The following is a 14,730-nucleotide window of genomic DNA, read 5'->3' as shown; positions in this document are numbered from 1 at the left end:
GAGAGAGAGAGAGAGAGAGAGAGAGAGAGAGAGAGAGAGAGGACATACAAGGTCCCTCAAGTGATAGGCTACTATATAGAAAAGGATGAATGAAAGACTTGTTTTCATCTCTGTTTACTTACATAGGCTGTGAAAAACAACAACAGTAATACAGCAGTTCCAATGAACCCCGTGCACACATGAATTGCCTTATTAATTATGTTAACATGTGATGCCTATTTTTCCACATCTCTTCTTTCTGGTTCTTTAAACTCTGGCTTTGCTTTCACCTCTTCAATCAATCAGCCTCAATCATCAGTCACCTTTTTGTTGGTGGGAATTAAAGAAGGGGTGTGGCAATCCTACCTGTAATCTTCCTCTATCATGCCAACTATATTTCAGAACTAGACACATTAAAAAGAAAAAAGAAGAGAATACCAGGCAACGTCCCTCCCAGGCAAACCCAGACAAAACTAAAGGGATGGTGACAGTATGTCTTTTCATAAATGATATTTTCTCCAGAGAAGCCAATACAAGCATGCTCTCTGTCTCTCTCAGTACTAGGAGACAGGCAGGACATTGGGCATCTAACTGGATGAGATGAAGCTATCTGGGGAAGACTCCTGCCTGAACCCTTAAACTCATAAATTTACTCTTAGAAGGAACCAGATGTCCTCAAACTTCCAGCAGCAACAACCCCATTTTAATATAGGACTAAGAATAAAAAGGGAAACATTCCCAAACTGAATGGTAATTTTTTCCCAGTCTCATGGAGGAAAAATGTCTCTAAAACACCCTGAACTGGCTGCTCACCACAAACTAGGTCTTAATAAATATTGTACTAGTTGAAAGTAATTGAACTGAAATGAATTGAACCTAATAAGGACTGAATCGATTTGAACTGGGATTTTAAAAAATCCCCAGAAACTAATTCCAATCTCTGAATTTCCCCAATCCCAAATACCTCTATTTGGGTTTGCTGACATCTTGAATTCCATCATTACACTTTTTTAGTTTAAATATTTTTACTCTGTTAAATATCCCTGAAAGAAATGGAGGAGGAATAGCACTGTACTGTGTGCTGCCTACGAGGATTATGAGGATGAAGATATGACTCCTGATTGGCTGAGAGAATGCTGAGCATAATTATTTCATATCTGCTATAAGGGACTTATTTCATTTGGTAATAGAGAAACTTCTAAAGAAGACCTTAAGGGAAGAGGGGAAAAGGAGGAAAGCAGAGACAGAGATATAGAGTTAGAGAAGGCAAAAATCTTTCAATTGGAGGAATAGAGCACTCTGAGCTACGAACAGTTATGAGAAGTCAGCCCTATCATGTCCTTTGACCTTCAGAGCTTGGGATTCTAGAAGCTGTTAATAGTGGGGACCTCAACTGGGTGAGATCATTCTCTTTCCTGGGATGAGCTGAGATCTTCTCTCACTCCCAGATGAATAGCTCATTTACTCTCTATTCTTCCATATGTTATTATAATCTTAGAACTTCAATTTCTTTTTGCTGTTTTTGCCTGGATAATTTACTTACTGTTCTTTATTTACAATGGTCTTCACAACAGCATTTGGTGTGAATAGGCTAAACTGCTGAGTGTAAGCTAAGTGCTACCTTCCCCTTTAAGAATGATCATAAAGAGAGGGAAGAGTGGGGGAAGGGGCAATCAGTACGCTTGCCATCTTGGGGTGGGAGGTAGGGGAGAGAATGAGAGAAAATTTGGAAATCAAAATATTCTGGAAATGAATGTTGAAAACTAAAATAAATTATTTAAAAAGTGATCATAGAAGATGCATACCTCTAGATTAGTCCTTTGAAAAGTATCACATATATAATTTTAGCCTTGTACTCCTCTTAAAGACTAGAGAAAAGATCACCCAGCTTTGATAGAATCGGATCCTTCCTGCCCTTCCCCCCAGCTAGGCTGCTTGTGTTGTTGGCATGGCCCTTCTGCTACTCCACCACAATGGAGGAAAGACAGTCCCCTTAAAAGACTGAGTAGACTAGATTGGATCTCAGATCCTGCCACCTGTGAACTATGTCTATATATTTAAATAACCTCACTCACACATGTATCCTATATTTGTGTGGGAATGACTTGATCAAATTCCTTTCTTTTTAAAAATTTAATTTGATATTTTATTTTTCCCTAATTGCATGTAAAACAATTTTTAGCATTCATTTTTAAAAAAATTTGAGTTCCAAATTTTCTCCCTTCTTCCTTCCCTCCCTCCCCCCATTGAGAAGGCAAGCAATTTGATATAGGTTACACATGTGCAGTCATGCAAAACATATTTTCATATTAGTCATGTTGTAAAAGAAAATACAGACAAAAAACACAAGAAAAATAAAGAAAGTAAAGATAAAGTATTCTTTGATCTGCATTCAGCCTCCATCTGTTCTTTCTCTGGAGATGGATAGAATTTTTCATCATAAGTCCAGAATGATCCTTTCTTTTCTAAAGGGTACAAGAAGGGGAGATTGGGGGAATCAATGGAAGGGGAACCCCTTTGAGGACCTCTCTTTTGAGGATTGAAACATATATCTTATCAGTTCTTAAGTGGTTTTTTTTTTTGTTCGTTTGTTTTATTTTGTCTTGCAAATATACTCCCCAGAAACAATAAGACCTGAGTTTAAATTCTGCCCTTGATATATACTGGTTGTTTGACCATGAGTAAGACACAACCTCCCAGGGACCTAGGCAGCTAAGTCTAATTCTCATCCATTTCACTTAGATTGTCAGATTTATTGGCGTATAATTGGGCAAAATAGCTTCTAATTATTGTTTTAATTTCATCTTCATTGGTGATAAATTCATCCTTTTCATTTTTGATACTGGTAATTAGGTTTTCTTCTTTCTTTTTTAAATCAAACTAACCAAAGGCTTATCTCTTTTACTGACTTTTTCATAAAACCAGCTCTTAGTTTTATTTATTAGTTCAATAGTTTTCTTAATTTCAATTCTATTAATCTCTCCCTTGATTTTCAGAATTTCTAATTTGATATTTAATTGGGGATTTTTAATTTGTTCTTTTTCTAGCTTTTTTAGTTGTAAGCCCAATTCATTGATCTCTTCTTTCTCTGAGCAGCTCACTGTGTATAAAGGGTTCAACAGTTGCCAATTTGTATTGGAAAAGTTTCCTCACAGAGAAATCTCTGCTGAAATCAAACCTAATTCAGCAAAGACAAAAAAAGAGAAAGATGCTATCTTCTTCACTTTTCTTAGCTTTTCTGAGAGCCTAAATATGGTTTAACTATCCTTAGAGGGCATGGGAACAATATAAGGAAAACTGCATTAAGTTTTTCCTTTAATCCTCCACCCTAGAGAGGCCTTCTATTGGCCTGGCATCAGAGAATTTGCTCAGCCTGCTTTGAGGGAGTCGTTTGGTTCTGGTTAATATTCTTTTGGTGGATGAGAGAAAGGTGACAGCAACATGGTATCATAGTAATCACCCTATGAGATTCATGAAGAAGAAGTATTAAAAAAAATTCCTGGCATGACCTTCTGTTGACCACTTCAAAGCTTAACTCCTGTGTTACATTTTTCTTACCATAGAAACAAAGTAAGGTATCTGCCTTGTTTTGTAGTGAGGGCCTAGGAATAAGGAATGATTTCTACTCTAAATTCTTGGTCTAGTTCCTTTAAAAGAGATTATTTTCCCTTGGCACTATGCCATCCAACTGAAGGAAATGAGGTATGAGAGCAATACATTCAACTACTACAACAAAAAACACACTTTCTAATATCTGTTGTTGTTTTAACTTGTCCTGCGTTATAAACTACTGAGAAAGGAGTATTTTTTACTGGAGAGCTCTGAATGAATAGCTGTCATTAGTCAGAAGGATTGCACATGCTATTCACTGGTGCAGAAGAATAAAAATATGCCTAGAATTACCCAAGATTCAGTGTTGAGAGAGTGCCTTACATATAGTAGGTATTCAATACCTGCTTTTTGAATGAATGATGATCAGGTTGGTCAAAGAATGCAGGGATGTTTCTGATTTCTATTAGAAAACCAGGTGCCTCATAGACTTTGAGAATTGGAACATACCTTCATGGTTTAATTCAACCTGTACAGTAAATGAGTCCCCACTATAACATAGTCGGGACATGGTTGTCTTGCCTTTGCTTTTGCCCCCTGACATCGAGCCTTCACTGGAATCCATAAAGAGAAGCACTGGGAGATTCGCTTGTTGAACTGAAAAATATTGGGTTTTGTTTCTTAAGGGATATAGTTCATGGTGGATAAAATGTTGTTGTTCAGTCATGTCTGATTCTTTACCACGCAATTTGGAGATTTTCTTGGCGAAGTACTTAAATAGTTTGCCATTTCCTTCTCTGGAACATTTTACAGGTGAGGAACTGAGGCAAACAGAGCTAAGTGATTTGCCCAAGGTCACATAGCTAATAACTGTCTGAGATCAGATTTGAACTCAGGAACATGAGTCTTCCTGACTTTGGTCCTGGCACTCATCCATTTTGCCACCTACTTATCCCTAATCTGCTAATTTTGCCAAATTCATTCATTCATTTGACAAGCATTAATTTAGTGCCTACTAGGTGCTAGGCACTGTGCTTAGCAATGGTGATAAAAAGACCAAACCAAACCAAGACCAATAGGCTCTCCCCTTCAAGGAGCTTGCGTTCTATAGATTGAAACACCACTAAAAATAACACAAATATGAATATATGTCTCTATAGATCTGAATCAGTGTTCCTGAGAGAACAGACTTAGGGGCCACTGTAAATAGGACTTTAGGAGCCATTCCAATGATATATGATCCTGGGAAATGGGGTCCAACTCTAACACCATGTGTATGAAAAGGAACCTGTAGAAATAATGGAAGAGAAGGGGCACCAGGAGACAGGGGCATCTAATGGAGATCAGAACATGCTCTAAACATAAGTGGCATCCATTCTAGACAATAGACAAGCAGCCACCAAAGGGACTTTGTAAACAGAATTACAAAACATGCTTAAATTTCGACTGGTCACCAAAAGAGTAGGTAACAGAGTTTGGAATTTGTCCAGATCACATAATATGGAGGTACCCACATAGGGGATGTAAGAGTCCTGCTTCTGGGAGACCGAGGGCTGGTAAAGGTCTATAAAAATAGACATTCTGTATTGGCCTACCGTGCTATTAGAAGCAGCCCCTTTCCATTGTCTCTGTAGTCACAATAGTCTTGTTTTGTTGTTTTTTTTTAATTACCTAAATGCATACAATGAGTCTCTTTTTCTGTTTTTGCAGTCTAGGGAGAAGGACTCATTAACTTCCAGAAGGTGACACTACTTGGTAAATGGGGAGAGGGTTTGAAGGCCCCCAGATAGTCCTGAGAAATATTTCGGTGTTTTCATTTGTCCTTTTCATTTCTAAGTGTGCAGACCTAGGGTCTTGAGCCATGGGGATCTTGGTTCCCAAATTCTAAGTCAGATTTGCAGGCAGCTTAGTAAGGAAGCCCTGAGAAGCAAGGGTCCCAGGATGTTAGCCCAACATGACTTTGGACTTGAATTTGGTGGGGCTAATGCTAAGTAGGAACTAATTTAAACTGTGAGCCTAACTCCCTCCCCTCCCCAGAGACTGAGATGGTGTAGAAGGAAGGAAGTGATGAGGTGCTTGGAGTGTCTATGTTTGTAACATCAATTTGTAAAACCAGTTTGTAAAATCACATTCCCTCCTCCCCAGCCTCAGAGCATTAACTTTGCCCCTTCCCCCTGCCAGCACTCTGCCTAGCAACAATTCATGAACTGTTTATCTCCCTTTAATATAATGGCCAGCTGCACCTATGAATCCTTCAATGCACTATCTGTAAGTTAACTCCTCAGCCAATTAGGCGAACATTCAATTCAATTAGGCGAACAGACCCCATTAGCCTTGGTTCCCAACATCCATCTTGTCAAACATGACACTGATGGGTGGCAGACTAGGCACTTCTCAGTCAGAACCACTAACTGACTTAGTGAGGTTTCAAGCCTAAAACCACAACTCCATGCAGCCCCTTCTTGGGCTATTTCCCAGTGAATTATGGGCAATACGTCTGTGCAGTAGATAATAAAAGTGCATGTTCCTTTTAGCACTAACCACTCCTTAACTCCTCCCTAATCCCACCCTTACTCACCTAGTTAGCATAATTGACATCTGATTTACTATTGTAACTCTTTATAAACTATACCTATGACTTCTTTAAGGTTGCAGGTTCCCTAAGACCTCCTGCCTGCTGTATAGTGTAACAACAAACTTTTACAATCCTGACTTAAAAGATTGCTTGGGTTCTGTGAATTCATTCCAGACTGCCCACTCAGGGACTCTGGTCATTGGAGCCCCTGTAACACCTATCATCCCCTCGTCAGAAGGAAGGAAGGAAATGTTTGTATTCTTGTATCCTTTGAAGTAAATATTCCTTTGTAAAAGCTAATCTGATGTTAAGTGGCCACATAGAACTGGGGTACAAGTCATTGGACCCTAAAACTGGAGGAATACAAATAGCGTGGGCCAGGTGTGGGGAACCTGTGACCTCAAAGCCACGTGTGGCCCCCTAAGTCCTCAAGTGTGGCCCTTCAACTGCATTCAAACTTCACAAGCAAATCCCCTTAATTAAAGGGTTTGTTCTGTAAAACTTGGACTCAGTCCAAAGGCTGCACCCAAGGACCAAGAAAGGCACATGTGGCCTTGAGGCCGCAGGTTCCGTATCTCTTGTATGGGCAGAGAAAAGAGATCCACAAGCCACTCAGTGTACTGGAGAACCCACATCAGGAGGAGGGAAAAAGTAACACACCAGGCCCTAAGATAGTGGGACCAGAGCAAACCCATGTTATACATGGGTGCTCATGTCTTAGGTAATCTGGACATGAGCCAAACCTGGTTACATATAAATGAATTAATTGGAAACTAGAAGGAAAATGACTGGAAAATAAGTGAAAATAAGTACAGAGAGTATTTTATTAGACTGGATAAGACAACTTCGGGCATGAATGTTGCGTGGGAGTATGTTTCTGCTCATTCTAAATTTGAAGGCAATACAGAAGTTCAAAGGTTAGACAGACAAGTAGATGGAATGAGACAATTCTTACTGTTTGCAGATATTCAATATGACTTAAGGCAATGTTCTATCTCACTTTGTCATATAAGGTTTACACTTTATTACCTTCCTCCCCTCCCCCTGACTATTATCTATATTCTATGGCTATCTTTGGCCATTTTCCTCTTGTTTTCTTCATGTACTCATGTTTAAATTCCTTTCAAAAGATTATAAACAAATAAAAAATGCATATTGTCAACAACTATAGGGATTGTTCACATTCACTAATTCTCAGGGAGAGGCAGACTTCACCTTATCTATCCCTGTCAGGAACTGCTACTTTTTACCTCTCACAATTCAGTACATTCATTACAACCTCTAGGGGCCCACTCAGAACTCATCTGGGCTACTTGACTACTGAGAGCTTGGACTAGACAGGAGTCACCAGGTGCATTTCCTCTAGTGAGAGGAGGGGAGCACCAGGCTTCACCATTTGCCAGGGCTTATGTACCCTCCTAGAGGCACGCCTGGCCTTCCTATATGCTTCCTCTTTACTCTTGCTGACTGTCACCCTGTTAACATCTACTAATCTAAGCATCCTTGGACCTTTCCATCTGCCTTTCTGGTACACCCTTAGAATTTCCAGGCCTCTCCATCCTCCCAACAGCTGAACTTTCTTTTATGTGTGAGCTCCTAGATAGCAGGAACTTTTTTTTTTTTTAGCATCAGCACTTAACACAGTACTTGGCACATAATAAGCACTTAAATGTTTTTTTATTCATTCATTGATTCACCCTCTTTGCATCCCTGGATTGGTTTGTATCCCAGCTCTCTCATTTACTATCTGTGTGACCTCAGTGGGATCCAGTGTATTCATCTGTAGAATAAAGGAGTTTGAAGTAGATGAACTCTGAATGCCCTCTGAGCTTTGAATTTTATGATTCAGATATAACAAGAGTGATCAGAAGCCCCCCTAATGTGCTGATCTAGAGCATCTTTTTAGGTGAAGGACACGCATTATGCTGGGGTGACGGCCAACTCCTGATTGTTCTCCATGAGCCCCTATGTCTGGGAGACTGGGGAGGGAGGTTGTGCTGAAGATGAAGGTCTGCTGAGAATCAGGAAGATGGACTTTAGCTGTCTAGAGTGAAAACAACTCCTCCCACTGGCTTTTAATCCTTTCTCTGATGAGACTATTTTCCATCACTCTCTCCCTTGGCTCCTGGCACATGGCAACATGAACTCATGCTTGCCTAGGTGAGAATGAGTCCCTGTTGGTTTTCTTATGCTTAGTTGTTTTATTTCCTGAACATAAACTAGTGATGACTGATCTTGAGAAATGAACATTCCCAGATTTGGTGGCTGCCTCGTGAGGTCAAGAATTTGCATTTTAGAGTCCAGCTGATTGGTGAGAGCCATGGGAGCATGATTCTTGAAGAAGAGCCCCACCGCCAGGAGGCTTCTGAAGCTGGGAAGGACTCAAGAGCATCAAAGCCCAGTTGGCCGGGAGATCTGGACCTTGGAGGATTGCTTGGACAGGGCAGTGTAAAGTGAATGTGAATACTGATGTGGCAGTCACACTGCAGTCTTTACTACGAACAAGTGTAGTGTTCTAGTTGAGATACTTTGTTTTTCTATCTGCCCAGGAGCACATATATTCTCTTGAATCTTAAATATTTTCCGGAGTGAAAGCAATAGATAACTGTTTTCTACCAGAAATCCACACTGTACATTAAATACTTTTGCTAATAAGGGACCTTCTTAGTCACTCAACAAATACTTATTAAGTAAGAAGCTTTGTGCTAAGTGCTGTTAATACAAAGAAAGGTAAAAGACAGTCCTTGTTCTTGAGGAGTTCACAGTCTAATGGGGGAACCAATATGCAAATAGCTATGTACAAACAAGCAGCATGTGGATAAATTGGAAATAACCCACAGAAGAATTTTAGTTGATGCTTGCAGGAGGCCAGAAGGCTGAGATGAGGAGGGAGAACATCCCAGGCATGAGGAAGGAGACCCTAGACATAAGTCATACCTAAGCTTTTTTTTTAAGGGATTTTCCTGGAGTTTTGCTCTAGAATGGGAGCAATGAACTAGAAAGAAATGGAAATGAATTCTCTCTTCGAGGTCAGATGCTCCCCCTCCCATAAGGTTGAATCTAGGTTCACATGAGCTTAGAAGACCTCTTCCTTTGTTGAGCTCCTGGGCTTCCAATCATAATAATAACATTGCTATTTCCCCATGTATTGAGAATACTGAAATTGGGAAGATGGGTGGTTGGGTAATAAAGATCTCTAAGTTTTCAGCTGAAAATCCTCTTGTGCAGGGATGCCGGGTTTTAGTATTTGGGACACAGCATATCTGGATGGAATGAGGATGAAAGAAGAGTTGTGCTTGAGTACTTGAGTAATGTCTGGGGGATATAAAATGTCAAATTGTTGTACATCCTGACACAGGTGAAAATTAGACCATCCACTATGATACAATCACAATGACAATCATAGCTAACATTCATATAGCATTTATTGTGTGATAAATGCTTTACAAATGTTATCTCATTTGACCCTCACAACAGCTCTGGGAGGTACTACTGTTACTATTCCTATTTTTTCAGAGGAGGATGTAAAGCAAACAGAAGTTTAATGACTTGACCAGGGTCACACAGCTAGTAAGTATCTGAGGTCATATTTGAATTGACTCTAGGTCCAGCATTCTATTCACTGAGCCATCCATCAGCCTCTAATATGGTACAATTTCATGTATGAAGTATATCTAATTGCCCTAGGGGTTTCATGGCGCAATGGAAAGTATGCTGAGTTTGTAGTCATAGGACGAGTTCAAATAACATCTCTGACGCTTATTTATTTGTTGTGTGACCTTGGGTAAATTACTTAACCTCTCTGGGTCTCTCACTTTTTCTCATTTGTCAAAAGAAAAGATTGAACTAAATGACCTTTAAGGTTTACTTCCAATGCTGTATCTATAATTCTCTGAACTTCAGGAAGGATAACCCTTGAAGACATGCTGTTGTTCATTCATTCAGTTGTGTCTAACTCTTCATAATTCTATGGACCATAGCATGCCAGGCCCTTCTATCCTCCATTGTCTTCCAAAGTCTGTCCAAGCTCATGTTCATTGCTTCCATGATACCATCTATTCATTTCATCATCTGCTGTCCCCTTCTCCTTTTGCTTTCAATCTTTCCCAACATCAGGGTCTTTTCCAATGAGTCCTGTCTTCTTGTTATGTGACCAAAGTATTTAAGCTTCAGCTTCAGTATTTGTCCATCCAATGAGTAGTTTGAATTAATTTCTTTAAATATTGACTGAGTTGATCTCCTTGCTCTCCAAGAGACTCTGAAAAATACTCTCCAGCACCACAATTCAAAAGTGTGGATTCTGTGGCACTCGGCTTTACTTATAGTCCAATCTTTCATTACATAGACATTTGTCAGCAAAGTGATATCTCTGTTTTTAGTATGCTGTCTAGATTTGTGATAGCTTTCCTTCCACAGAGCAAGTGTCTTTTAATTTCATGGCTGCAATCTCTGTCTACAGTGATCTTTGAGCCCAAGAATTTAAAGTCTGACACTGCTTCCATATCTTCTCCCTATATTTGCCAGGAAGTGATGGGACCAATTGCCATGATCTTAATTTTTTTTTTTTAATGTTAAGCTTCAAGCCAGCTATTACACTCTTCTCTTTTACCTCATTAAGGGGCTTTTTAATTCTTCTTCACTTTCTGACTTCAGAGTGGTATAATCCACATATCTGAGATTGTTTATATTTCTTGCAGCAACCTTAATTCTGACTTGTAATTTGTCCAATTTGGCATTTCGGAGATGTACTCTGAATACAAGTTAAATAAATAAGGTGATAAATAAGATGCATCCTTGTCATACTCCTTTCCCAATCTTAAACCAAGCAGTTGTTCCATGTTCTGTTCTAACTGTTGCTTCTTGACCTGCATTACAGGTTCCTTAGGAGACAAATAAGATGATATGGCACTCCCATCCCTCTGAGGACTTACCACATTTTATTGTGTTTCACACAGTCAAAAGCTTTAGTGTGGCCAATGAAGCAGAAGTAGATTTCTTTTTTTGCTGGAACTCCCTCGCTTTCTCCATAATCCAGCGAATGTTGGTAATGACCAAGTCTTTAGTCCCTGTGCCTCTTAAAAAAAAAAAACCAGTCTGCTTTTCTGGTGATTCACATATTGCTGAAGTCTAGCTTACAGAATCTTGAGCATAACCTTGCTGGCAAGTAAAATGTTCAGTGATTTGAACATTCTTTGGCATTACCCTTCTTTAGGACTGTCACGTAAAGTGATCTTTTCCAATTTAGGGGCCACTGTTGAGTTTTCCAAATTTGCTGGCATATTGAGTGCAGCACTTTAATAGCATCATCTTTTAGGATTTTAAATGACTCAACTGGAATTCCATCACTAGCCTTCTTGTTAGCAATAGTTTTACAGTTTTACAGAAGAAATCATTTTATTAAGGAGATTTGTTCCATTAAGTTTGGATTCAGTCAAAGGGTCGTGCTTGAGGATCTAGAGAGTCACATGTGACTTCGAGGTGTCAGGTTCCCCATCTCTGCTAGGATGTCTGGCTTTAGATCAGTAAGCATACTATTGTGGTTATTGGTGATATTAAGATCTTTTTTTGAATAATTCTGTATATTCTTTCTACCTCTTCTTAATCTTTTCTACTTTTGTTAAGTCACTACCACTTTTGTCTTTTATCGTGCACATTTTTGAATGAAACATTTTCCCGATATGTCAAATTTTCTTGAAGAGATCTCATTTTTCCTGTTCTATTATTTTCTTCTATTTCTTTGCATTACTCATGTAAGAAGACCTTTTATGTCTTCTTCTTCTTCTTCTTCTTGCTTTTTGGAGGGGGAAAAGTAGGACAATTGGAGTTAAGTGACTTGCCCAAGGTCATACGGCTAGCAAGTGTTAAGTGTCTGAGGCCAAATTTGAACTTAGGTCCTCCTGACTCCAGGATTGGTGCCCTATTCACTACACCACCTAGCCACCCCTTTTTATTTCTTCTTACTGTTTTCTGGAATTCTGCATTCAGTTGGTGTAATGGGAATGCAAATTTGGAAGATCTTCCCTGCCCCTAGGCTAAAGTGCACCAGAAGCCTGGGGAGGGAGGCTTGTTTTTCAGTAGATACTTTTTGATTGGCCAGTGGGTCAATAAGGTTGTTACATTCTCTGAGCCAGGAGAAGGCTATATAAGCCCTGATGTGTAGCTTTGTTTTGGGACTCACTTTGAGAAGTGTTCTGTGATTTGATCTGAATTCTGGGAAACCGTTGTTGAGAGTCCCCCGGCTTTGAAAAACCCAGAATGTGGAAACCCAGATGTTGACTGGGTATGGATGTAATGGTTGGACAGTTTGGAAAGCTGTCTACTTGATCTGTTAATGTCTTGATAATTCTGTCTGTATATTTTGAAGTTTGGGGTGCTGACCTTTTCCCCCTGAACAAGGTAAACGATATATGTCTGACTGATTAAAGTAAGCTTGTTAACCCATTTTGAGTTGCTTTCCTTTAACAAAGCAGATCCAAGAACCTGTGTGAGCAGGCACCCTGGGGACACTGGGGTGCTTGCTGCTACACTGGAATTCTGCATTCAGTTGGGCATATCTTTCCCTTTTCCCTTTCTATTTCTCTTTCTTTCTTTCCTTTGCTATTTGTAAAGCCTTATCAGACATATTAAGACAATTTAATGATTCTGCTTCTTTCTGGAGTGTGCTTCCATCTTCTGGAGAACATGAGAACAGCAAGGTCTTTCTTCCCCGCAGAGGAAAAGTTAATTTTCTTTCTTTTCTGAGGTATCTCAGGTAGGAGGCTATTCTGGAGATCCAGTACTGATGCCAATTCAGTCTTTCCTTGATTTGACATATACATACATACACACATACGTATATGTATGAATATGTAGACATATATGTATATACATGTGTGTGTGTGTATATATATATATATATATATACACACATATATCTGCTGCTGCATCAATATCTTAACACTTTCATGTCTGAAGCTCCTACACTGGAGAGTGATTGGTGATTAGTGGCTGCCTCAGTTGCCCACTGTATCTAGGACAGGTTCCAGTCAGGCTTCACTTCCCTCCCTTCAAGGATGTGTCAATCTACTCCTCTATAGCTTCATTCACCATTTCTATTACTTTCTGAAACAAAATATCTTTCTCTGGACACCACTCTCCCATATGTATCATATTCCCCTCCATTCATTCATAACTAGGTTCAATTCCTAAACAAGAAAGCAAATATATTTCATTGTCTAATAATTATGTTACTTACAAGGAATCTATCATGAGTACTCCTGATTCCAATCCTGAGTGGTGCATGTGAAGATGTAACTCTCACCCAAATGCCAAACCATGGGATCATACTTTTGGGAAGGGGATGGGGGTGGTAAGATTTGCCTTCAGTGTTTTCTGCAAGAAAATTATACCCAGGGAAGGAATTAGGATGAAGCTTCAGAAGATTTAAAACTAGAACATATAACAACAAGAATATTAGAAAAGAACAGAAATCCCCACTAACATATAGAGTCAGTCCTGGTACCTGGGTCACCCTTGATCCTGGGCTTCAACCTTGACTCTGAATTTGTCTTTTGAGAATAAAGACTGGCAGAGAAGTCACTATTATGGGGCTTTGTCCAAGATGGAAGAGGGACTTTTCTCTCCATTTGAAGTTTTCTGCTGACCACAATGATGTTCAGCTAACCTCCTCCCTCCCCTCAAGTGTTTTTACCCTGGGGAAAAATATTCCTAGTGTAATGGGAATTTTTGATTTTCTTTTATTCCTCCAGCAACTTTTGGTTGACTAAAGGCCTGTCTTCTCTTAATGTTGGCTTCACCTGACCAAAATTTGACTCATGGAATAATAATAATGTTTAAGGGAAGATCAGGGTCATTTCTCCTAGTTGGAGGTTATTGAATTGTCCCATGAAATGTGTAAATTTTCTTAAAGCTTTAAACATTGCTTAGAAAAGCAGCTAGAGGAAGAATTTCAATTATCCTAACTCCTTGGCAATATATAAAATTTCCTCCTTACTCAGCCTATTTGCAAAGCCTCTAAATATAGCTTAATCGGGGTGGCTAGGTGGTGCAGTGAGTAAGAGTGCCAGCCCTGGAGTTGGGAGGACCCGGGATCAGTTCCAGCCTCAGATACTTAACACCCACACAAAATAACTGGCCATGTAACCTTGGGAAAGTTACTTAACCCTAATTGTTTTTAAAAAATATATAGCTTAATCTATAACCTGACTTAGTTTACCTAAAGAGCCTGCTTAACTAGGTTTTTTAATGTATGAGATTATGACTCTTTAACTAAGGTTGTTCAACTTCTATGACATTAAGGAAGCATAGGGATTATGAATTTATCTTTTCTTTAACTTTTATGACCTAAAAACATATATAACATTGCAGTATGTAAAAGAATTATTTCTCTGTCATTCTGACATAATTTGCCTGTAAGAAGCCTTGTTAGAATCCTAATGATAGTTTGAGCTTATTGTTCTCTCTGAGATCTGAACCTATGTTTGAGCATAATAATAAAACCTAGGTTTTTATGTTCATAATTTCTGCATTGTGGTAAACATATTTTGGCATCAGGTACCTACCACACGAAGATATATGAAAGAGAGAGAGAGAGAGAGAGAGAGAGAGAGAGAGAGAGAGAGAGAGAA

Source organism: Petaurus breviceps, unplaced genomic scaffold, assembly GCF_028583685.1.
Source record: "Petaurus breviceps papuanus isolate PSGF00001 unplaced genomic scaffold, PetGlider_PUasm1.0 216, whole genome shotgun sequence".
Taxonomy (NCBI): Eukaryota; Metazoa; Chordata; class Mammalia; order Diprotodontia; family Petauridae; genus Petaurus; species Petaurus breviceps.
Note: the sequence above shows the minus strand (reverse complement) of the source record.